Source organism: Dreissena polymorpha, chromosome 8, assembly GCF_020536995.1.
Source record: "Dreissena polymorpha isolate Duluth1 chromosome 8, UMN_Dpol_1.0, whole genome shotgun sequence".
NCBI classification, from domain to species: Eukaryota; Metazoa; Mollusca; class Bivalvia; order Myida; family Dreissenidae; genus Dreissena; species Dreissena polymorpha.
Window position 1 is genome coordinate 35,106,598 of NC_068362.1, and position 11,262 is coordinate 35,117,859.

Here is an 11,262-nt window from a genome sequence, read left to right on the forward strand (position 1 = left end):
TTTTTTTTTAGTTGATACGACTATATCGTCGAATTCCGAATAAAGTGGCTTTGACATAGTTGAGATTCTACCTGTACAACAAATTATTTCGATGAAGACTGAAGCGTTTGTGCTCGAATATACTACTCGACAACTGTTTGTTGTTCACTCCTTGAATAGTATGTTATGCATTTATATTATATTGTATTTACCAGTAGATATAATCAATTGCAGATATCAGTGGTTTTATGTATCAAAATGCCGAAGGATGTTTAAGACAGGTAAGTGTCAATATATTTTTTTTATATTTCGTTGTTCTGTTAAATAAAAACGTATCGGTATAAAAAGATACAGTGAACAGACAATTATTTTTCGCATGGCAACGTGTTATTGTTCAAATTAATGTTTGATTGTCATTCCTATAGATTGAACCACCTAAGGACATTGACATTTGGCAATAACTACATTGTGTTTATTGTCAATATGGTCAAAACGAGACCGCCCATCACATACTTATTAGTGTTTTTTTAAGCATTCGTTTTTGATACTTGGTCTGACAAGCATACGGTTTCGTTAAAACTATCAATCAGTTATCCTCTTATTTTTGTTTATTTTGGTTTGCAAGAATAAAGTGTATCCGTTATTTTAAACTTGTTTTGTCGAGTCACAATCAAGCCTATATATAAAACGGTTAAAAGGAGCCTGCTAGGCTGCCTCCTTAGAATACACCATACTCGGAGACTAAATGGAGTTCTCAATTAAAAGTTATATAAAATGGTGGAGTTATATACTGTTGAATGGTTCAATCCTTGATGATGCTGTTGGTGTGCCCATTCAGAATATAAATTGAACTTTACTCTCATGGGAAAAGCGGATACATAACGCATAAATGTGTAATAATCTAAATGTATCAACATCAATAAAAAACGTGTACAATTCAACATGACCTACTTATTTTCTGTGATAGTATACCCAAACTGATGGTATATACATTTTTCTCTTGTCTGTCCTTTCGTCCTACTATACGCCCCAGCTTATTAAACCAAAGTTAATTTACAATTTAAAATGTAGTAGGTTATATGACTAAACATAATTTTAAGTGGTCTTTTAAGTAACATTACAGTCTACGGTACCTAAAAAGATACTTACTATATATGTGAGTTTGTCCTCTTGCCTTTCCGTGCATCCCTCCGTCCTTTTGGAGTAACATTTTGAGGGTAACATGTTGATGCTACTGCTGCTAGATTTTGATTCTTTTATACGAACTTATCGGAATTATTACGTTAGAAAAGTATCTTCTCCACAGAGAGACGAAACTTCACTACCATAGATACTCCCATGTAAACAGACGCATCTGCATAATTTGGTATTTTGTTCTCTTTTGGACATGACCATTATTGACACTAACATATATTAAATAGTGTGCGTCGATTGTGTTCCTATTGTATTTTCGTGACTTCATTATTCATAAACGTATGCGCTCGTTACAACAATAATGATAACAGAGTGTTGCTCACTAAAGTTTCAACATTCCGAGTAATATCGGTACAGTGTCGGAACACATCATTGATACTGTTGCACATTTATTATATCGTGTTTGGGATTCACTGTCGGCAGCCTTTCATAACTGCATAAGTTTTGATTGACATACTTTTGCGAATAACGATTGCCAGAATGAATGTACCATGAACTTAAATCAACAGTCACATTAGCAATGAAACATATAGAAGACGTTTAAACAAATTTAAACCGCAAGCACATGTAGCAACACAAACGTTCAGAAAACGCTTGCTTTAGGGTTTATTAATTATAAAACATGATCCATTCATACACGAACAAAATGACATTAATTCACATAGTTATAAAAACGAGATTCCTTTAGTATTTAGTTTCATACATCAAATTGTGTATTATTGCATTAAAACGCTTAAATATGTCAAATACATTAAGGAAAAATTTTGTAGTATAATTTCACGCGGTATACAATTGTTTTTCGTTGTTAACAATGTAACCGTATTAATTTTTAAACGGAAAATATAATTGTAATGTTAAACACTTTATTGTATTGTTTCAGATCCAATTTACAAAAAATAGCGCCGGCAACTACCAAACATTCCTGTTCCAAGGAACAGGGACAAACAAAGAGGCCACACAATAAAAAGCATAACTGAAAATTCCTAGATACGTTTTCTGGAGATAATTCAATCTAGACTCACTGCTCTGAATCCCTGATCTTTCTCAACCACATTCGAACACACTTTGAACACACACTTTGCGAACTTTCAGAACATCAAATGTACATTCCGCGGATTATCAGAGACTGTAATTACTTAACAGTTAAGAAATTGTGAGAAATGTAAATTGCACACGGCAGTTTGGGTAACTGTTTCGCTTTTTTATACTTTGTTTGAATTACTATTAACATATACGACATAATATGAAAACAAATAGTGCTGTATTTATGTCCTTTACTTAAAGGCTACTGTTGTTCATTTACTACAACTTTGAATCAAACAACAATGTGTGGAGGATTGCAGTGTCCCTTTCGTTTTATTCCTTTATTTCCGTTCCTCTCAAGCTACAATCTCCAAAACACATTTCGATACTATGATGAAAATGAATATTAAACACTAAGCACCGACTTTTTTCTTTCCTGCACCTAACATTTTGTTTTGTATTGCCTGTTTTTTATATATATTGTGTGTGTGTGTGTGTGAACGCGCGTGCGCGTGCGTGTGTGTGTGCGCGCGTGTGTGTGTGTGCGTGTGTGCGCGCGCGTGCGCATGCGTGTGTGTTTATTGGTTTTCTGGTGTTTTCTGTTTATATTGTATTGTAATTGTAGGTGAAGTATAAAATTCCAAATCTCAAGTACATAGAAATATATGTATTCCAGTGTTTCAATTGTTTGGAATTATATTAACATTACAATTTAAGCTATTAAATTACATTAACGCAAATAGAAATTTGTTGGAATTACATATTCACAGCACAACCTTGTATTGCAAATTGTGTAAATTTGTATCAATGTTGGCTTAAAATTATTAAAAATAAGCACGTGTCCAGTCCAGTTCATACTATATTCATAAGCGGACTTAATTTGTCCCCATTTGCTTGTTTGTATTGTTTTATGTTTGTCTAAGGTATATTGTAAATTAATAAAACTATATACTCACTGTGTTTTAGACCGTTTTAAGAATGCGTTATTGTTTTTTGTTTAGTTAGCTCCATTGGGTTAATGGCGGACGTTGTTTACATCGCAAGTCTCAAAGGACAGCTTTGTCATTAATTAAACCTTGCTTTATCGAACTACAAAGGTAAATATGCACATCTGTCAAGCTCAAGTGACTAAGATCCAAAGTGAAAGAAATATGCTACCAGTGGCTCGTCGATGCCGTGACTACACCAGGGTGACTTACAGTTTTCCGCTACATCACGTGCGCAGCTCAAAAAATATGAACATGGAGCATAAGTTAAAATATCTTTCTGATTCTGACTACAAACTTGATTGTTTAAATCACGGTCATTATCAGTCGCTACCAATACAAATAACACACCATGTACTCAAAAAGCATTCGTAGAAAACATAATTGCAAAACAAAACAAAACGAACAAAATATTTAACAAACTTTAAATAAATACTCCTACCGAAATCTCGAAAGCTCAAACTAAATGGCAAAACCTTTTTGGAGAAAAAGAATTTAATTGGAAACAAATATTTGCCATGCCATATAAATCAGCTACCGATTGCACACTAATAAATTTTCATTATAAATGCATCCATAGAATCATAGCTACCGATAAATATCTTTTCATATCCAACACAAATCTATGCGATATGTGTAGTGAACATATTGAAACAATAGAACACCTTTTCTGGGAGTGTAAACATATTCAATTTCTATGGAATCAATTGACAACCTTTCTAGAAAAACAACAATTAAATGTTAAACTATCTCTCGTAGACATCAGTTTAGCGATAAATGCCTTCACAATACAAGAGGTTAATAACGTTGTGAATTATATCATTATATGAATGAAATATTTTATATTCAGCATGAAATACAGAAAACAAATACCCACAATGAACTGTTTTATCAATTATATAAAACTTAAGATTCAAATTGAAAAAGAAATAGCCCTAAACAATGATACACTTCATATATTTGAACAAAAATGGAAACACATTAAACTTTCATAAACAAGTCCAGTATGGTTTCTACCCTCTTTATGCAACTCATCCTTATTCATGACTATTCTGTTATCTTTCCTTTTTCTTTCTTTTTTTAAACACCTATCACGAACAACAACAAAACATACATATTAACCCTTTTTTTAATCTAAAGGAAACAACAATATCAAAAAACGATATATTAGCATATCTTGTATAACATGTACAGACATTATTGCTGCTACATGGTATCACTTTGTTTTATGATCATATACATGTATACATTGTATGTCTTATATTGAATTAAAAAAAAACAGCAAAAAGGCAAATTATCAGTCACACGCTATCCATGACGTTACAGAAGCCCGTCTACGACTCCTTTAGTACAAATGTCTTTACATTGAAGCACATTCCCTCCGTATTAACCTTATTTTCAGTGGATTTCCCGAGTCTGATGTACCGATGATTGTATTCAAACGATCCGAGAGTTCCTTTGCACTCTTGGACTACACATATTAGTTGAAGCCATGCGAGTTGAAGCCATCGTTGCCCGTTAACAAGGCACCACACGCGATCGGGCGAAACTTGTAAAATGTGATCTCCGTTGTGGCAATGAAAACACTGACAGCGAAAAATAGTTGAGAAAAGACTTGCATCGGAATGATGCGGGCCTTTCCACGTGAGATAAGCAAAGCATGCACGAAAATGTGGCCTGATTTTAAGGCGGCTAATGATAAATACTACGGCAGGGACTTGATGTTCACGGCGAGGTAATCAAGAACTTTTTCCCTAAATGACATAGTGTATTGCGCGGTTCCAGAAACTTTGACGTTGCCTCCCGCATTTATAAACGTTTCCAGAAATCATTGCAGACTAAATCAACAGTGCTCACACTCGACCACCAAGACATAGCACGGAACTCCCAAAAGAACCAACTTCTATTCATGAGGTACAATCAGCCTCGGACGATGAATCGGACACAGCTGTCAAGAAACGGGAGCACCGAACCGAAACACCACGTCGTCCTAAAGGAAATGTTAAAGCAACATCCAAAGCGCGCAACTGGAAAGCGTCACTCTCACCCACCAAATTGTCTTCAAAAGCGTCCGGATACCTGACGCAGGTCCACTCAGTTATATCACAAGCGACACCGGCAACATCTATCGTCCAGCGACCGGAAACACGGTGATTGAAAACCTTACTACGACTATTGTCCAGGAGCACACCGAGAACGTGGCATTTGGTGACAATTGTGATTTTTTACCGTGCTCCTCGGCCAAAACCCGTTACGAACATGTTGATCAATCACTTCCACTTTCTTCCTACATACTCTGCTGAACACGAGCCACTTTCTGTACATACAAAAACATAATTTGAATGCGTGTTCTTACATGTCTGATAAACATTTTAATTTTACGATAGGATCATTAAATGTACGTGACTTTAAAACACAATTGAATTATCCAGAATTCCAAGAATTAACTTTAAAATATGATATTTTGTGCACCCAAGACAAAACTTGATAAATATGACATAATTGACATTATTAATAACACTTTTTCTCCAAGACAGAGCTAGAACATTATAAGAAAATAAAAACAGGCGGCTTGCGATATTTTATTACAAATGAAATTATGCACAACTTAACTGTAAGAACATTATACTCTAAATTGTTTTGGGTAAAAATAAGTAATTGGCAAGAACATTTCATTATAAGTAATGTGTACATATCCAAAGAACAATCAAGATTCCACGATGATGATGAATTATTTCTACTAGAAAATTAAATCACCAATACATGCACACAATTAGATGATATCCTTTTATTTTGCGACTTTAATGGTTACACATCAAACTTGCCCGATTGCACTCACCTCGATAATATCTAATCTCAACACTCGATGAAGACTCGATGAACAATGGTATCACATCACAAATAATACTCCAACTACGTATTCCACTCCAACGTTATTCACCATGTAATAAAACCAATACAACGGAACATAAATTACTAAGCATATGCACGATTAATAACCTAACCATTATGAAAGGTCACTTATGTAAAGACCAAAGGCTTGGACATTAAAGATCATCAATTATTCAAAAGCTAAAGTCATGGTTTTGGAACAACTAAAGCCTCTTAATATTGATTCTACATAAAGAACTAATTGGTCGAAACAGTCAAACAAAACACCTCTCTCTCTCTCTCTCTCTATCTCTCTCTCTCTCTCTCTCTCTCTCTCTCTCTCTCTCTCTCTTTCTCTCTCTCTCTCTCTCTCTCTCTCTCTCTCTAAATCGTAACCTTAATTATCTGTTCATTTTCATATATAAAAAAGAGAGCAAAACGCTTCTCTAGAATGATTTGTGTTCCATAATAGCTGTGTTAGCTAATGTCGTTTGCGTGAAAACATTTACTGTTGTTTGTTAAATGGTGCGAGCGTTTGATCACACAATTTGAAAGAGCATTTACCAAATATGAGTCCTTTTTTTAGACACAATTGCCACCTTTACCTTTGATGGGAACAAAATCCTATTCTATCTTAAGCTCTACCCGCTCTGTTGTTTGTTAAATGATGCGAGCGTTTGATCACACAATTTGAAAGAGCATTTACCAAATATGAGTCCTTTTTTAGACACAATTGCCACCTTTACCTTTGATGGGGACAAAATCCTATTCGATCTTAAGCTCTACCCGAGTGGATCATTATATAATTATCCTTGCGATATTTAAATTTGTCGTGCGATGTGTTCATGAAAATGTAAAACGGACAAGTCACATGATGTATTACAATTTAACTTGGTATGTTCTATACACCAATTTGTGCAACAAATAAGCTAAAACAACTGTATTATCTATTGCAAAATACGCTATTGATTGATAAATGATAAATACCGTTGCGTAAAAACCTACATGTCAGTACGAATAGGGAATAATTCATGGCATATACAAACTGTTTGACATATATGAATATTACAGGTATCTTAATATATTTAATCCACATATAATATTCGTATACATTTTGCTTTTGAATAAATTTACAATACAATTAGTTAAAAAACAGTAAACATATATTAACATAATTATCTTTGAATTATTTAAATCAATCTCATATTTCATAAGCCTATAAACAGATGTGTTCGATGTCAAACGTACACGGTTTATAAATGAAAAAAATATTCATATAAAATCGGGTGAAAGACAACATATGTTTATGAATTTCCAAAACGAAGAATCTCACATTTCATGCCGTGGTTTTAATACTTCTTGTTAATTACAAGTTTCATGTCATGAATACGGATCAATTACATTTTGCGATGTTATGATTACGTATGTTTCGTTGATTTTATAAGACAATCAATATACTTATTATAAAATGGGCAGGTTTCGCAATAGAATATTTGTAAATAAAGCAGTTTTTAAATTAAACTAAGTGGAAACTAAAGCGACAAACATAAACATATATTCATTTTGTATTCGAACGCAAAACAAGGTAAACATTATATTGAATTATCAATCATCGACTTAATCAAATTAGCTGTTTGCACATGGCTACAAGTTGTGTTATAATGAGACGCTAAATGATTCGCTTTATCATATCTAAACATATAAAAGTTTTATAATTTTTTAGGCTGGCAGTAAGACTACACCACAGACATGCGACATATTCATTCAAAATAACCTGTTTAAATAATACTAGCTCCCGTTGTTCTTTAAACGCCATCTTAACACAATCGTCCGTATAAACGGTTATGTATTTAGCACAAACCACATCAAATGATAGTTATTATTTGATGAAAAGAGTCATCAGAAAATGGATAAACAGTTATGAAACTGAACAAAGTATACGTTGAATGGATGAATGCAATTAGATACACACATTCATAGAATCCGGTTTCTCAAGAGTACTTTGGACTAACAATCACTAATGAAAACTTATTTTCCTGTTAAATATTGTTAGCAGGTTTATAATGAAATTATGTCAAAAGTATAAACATATTTTAATAAGACGTTTTCATGCGAGCGGATTAAATTTTCACCGAATTTTGTTTAATTAAGCGTGTGTTGACGTTTATTTAACCGAAAAGATGCATTTACCAACTTCTTTCCTTTTGTGGATGGTTTGCTTACCTGTCAATTTGTGTGCGTATTTGTTTGTATTTTCATTTGCAATTACAACAACCATAAAAAATTAGTTTTAGCAGTGCCTTGAGTTTGGAATTTACTATCGCTTGTGTCTTGCACGCGTAGTTTCACAAAGATGAATAATAGAAAATAAGTGTTTATAATATACATATACTTTCTTAAAATTATGCTTAACAAAAAAATGATTCAACATTCCATAATTATGCCATGTTTAATTGTTATTGTGTATCTTTATTTGTTATCTAAGATCTTAAATTTTATATGTAGGGACTTTTGAAATAGATATTTTAAGAAATTTAAAGCCGCCCACACTATTGGAAGTTATATGTCAATCATACTATGATATGAAGATGCCACTTACATTTTACCGGAATATTACCACCGTAACTTCGTTGAACAGTACAATTAACCAATCGGAATACATTTTTGAGAACGTCATACAGATAATTAACTTAGGACAGAAATGTATTTTTAAAACTTCGCTCGACGAAAATAGTGTTCATTGTTCATGTTTTGAAAATAATATTGCCGGGTGCAATATTACTGCAATGACAGAGAGTAATGAGCTTCATCAATGGAAGTGTGGAATTCCAGTCAGCGGAAAAATCATGTTTAGCAACACCTTATCCGCAGCGTATAACAGTGAGTAAGCAAACTTTATGTAGTGAAAACATTAACAAGTATACCAAATTATTAAACATTATCTATTATAACAAACGCTTCATACGCATGTATACATGGGATTTGTTACTAAATAATAACGATAAATACTGCATTATGTATAAGGTTTGTCTACAGAAGAATTCAAATAGAAAATGTGAAAACAAGTCATTGTTTTTTACACATTCTGAACGGGCTTTGCCTTGGTTTGACATTTTCAAGAACTTATGTTGGCTGAACGTATAAACTGTTCAATAAAGATGGATTTATCTTTGTTATAATTAAAGGCAGCACAGTGGATGAACAAATGAACAATACGTGTATCTATCGCAAAGACATTAATCCGGCAAGAAAAGATGCACCATTGGTCCCTGAAACTATGTTTTTAGTTGCTGGTACATACACATGTTCAATTGCTGAATATACAGAAACGGCAACTACGAATAATAGTGGTAATACAGATTAATAATTTTTTATAGACATGACGTGATGATATTTAAGATCTATTAGTCGTCTTCGCCTATAATATTTATGCTAATTTCTTTATGATTTACTGTGAAATCAAATTAAATATAAGTTTTTTAAAATATAAATTCATTGTTTAAAACAGTAAAACATAACAATTAAAATTAGAGACAATCCTCCAAATTTACCTTTTAATGGTAGTCATATACATTTTATAAAATGAAAATAAAAAAATGCAACAATTATTCAATAAAAAGAAAATTCATGGTCTCAGTAGGTCACTTATATTTATTCACTTAAACAGTTGGACAAGGTTATTGTTACTTGTGTATGCGTCATTCGTGAAAATAGGATTGTTTCGCAAATTATTTTGTCGTTTCACATTTGCGCCAAAATGTTGTGATTACCTTGCTGTAGTACTTGTTTACCACTAAGTAATACAAGTTCAATTACATTGAAATCAAATTACCTTTTATTGATTTGACGTTTGTCTTGTATGAACGTCCTTTTTATTACTTGTGTTTGAAAGTGATTCATTATTGGCCTAATATGAGGTGTAATGCGCCATTCAACAGAGGTTTAAGCCCCCAATATAGTTGTGGATTGTCCTTTCCAAGGCGGTAATATAAAACGGAATGATGTTGGTGCATTTGGTGTATTGTTGTAAAATCTGTACGGTTAATTGTGTGAAGTGTCTCTAACGTCTTTAATGCTGAGCTACGTATCAGTTACGGTGTGCCTCCAAAGCGGTTTGAATCCCTAATGCTTTACCGTTCCGAAGCGAAGAAGCCATTTTTAAAAGTACTGTTATGTTTTATATCATGTATATGATGCCATCTATTGTATATGCAATTGGTCATTTGCATTTAATGACTGACTTGCGGGTGTTAAAAAGACTATATCTACTGATAATATTTATTGAGTTTTGACTGTCTGACATATTTGGATCACTCGTGAATTAAATCCGATTAACTATCAAAACCAAACATAATAACACTGTGTAAATATCGGGTTAGTTTAATGCAATGTCAGGCTGTGTTTTTTATTGACCGATGCACTTAGTTATGAGGAAACCATGCTAAATGTGTGTAGTCGTTCATTTCCTTCTCCGAACTATTTCAGATACCGCAATAATTACATCATTTTACGTAGAAAATTTTGAAGACATCGCCAATGTAACTTTAACAGAAAATAACACAGTTACAATGTACTGCCGAAGCTCCCAACATGCAGGAATTGGGATGTGGATTATGCATAATAACACAGTACTGGTTCACGCGTACATGGCCAATGACAGTAACGCTCATCTACAATACACGATTGGGCAACTTGCTATTCATAACACGGGCAGTTACACGTGTACCGCGACCAGTGAAGGCGGATCAAATGCAACACAATACCTGTATTTGAACGTCTTGTGTATGTTACTAATTAATTTACTTACTCATCAGTTTACTACGTTTCTAATAAAATGAATGCTTTAAGTTTTAAACGTTGGTAAAATTATCGAGCAATATAAAAGAGCAAGTGATGTCTGTTCTCTATTAGATCCTGTAAGACAAGTCTACGTCCAGTATGAAATAAGACATCCAGACATCGAAGCCTTTGTGCCTTTACATGGGAACGTTACTCTCATTATCACAATAGAAGCAAATCCTCTACCAGATGCAGAAAACATGTCTTGGCACACATGCACTGAAAATAACACATGTAAATCAATACTAGCTGGAACCAAAACTGTTCTAGAAACGAATCGGGTAATGTGCCAGCTAAAGCTTCATGATACTATCGAAACAGATTACGGGCTTTATGAGTTCCACACAAGCAATGGTATCGGGTTACCATT

At 33.5% G+C, this 11,262-nt stretch overlaps 1 long non-coding RNA gene across 1 annotated transcript; it reads left to right on the forward strand.

Annotated features, from left to right (window-relative positions):
• Positions 1-210: 210 nt before the first annotated feature.
• On the forward strand, positions 211-2,613 carry LOC127842969 (uncharacterized). The gene is made up of 2 exons (XR_008032011.1): positions 211-260; positions 2,054-2,613. It is a non-coding gene; the product is annotated as an uncharacterized LOC127842969 (long non-coding RNA).
• The last annotated feature ends 8,649 nt before the right edge of the window (positions 2,614-11,262 follow it).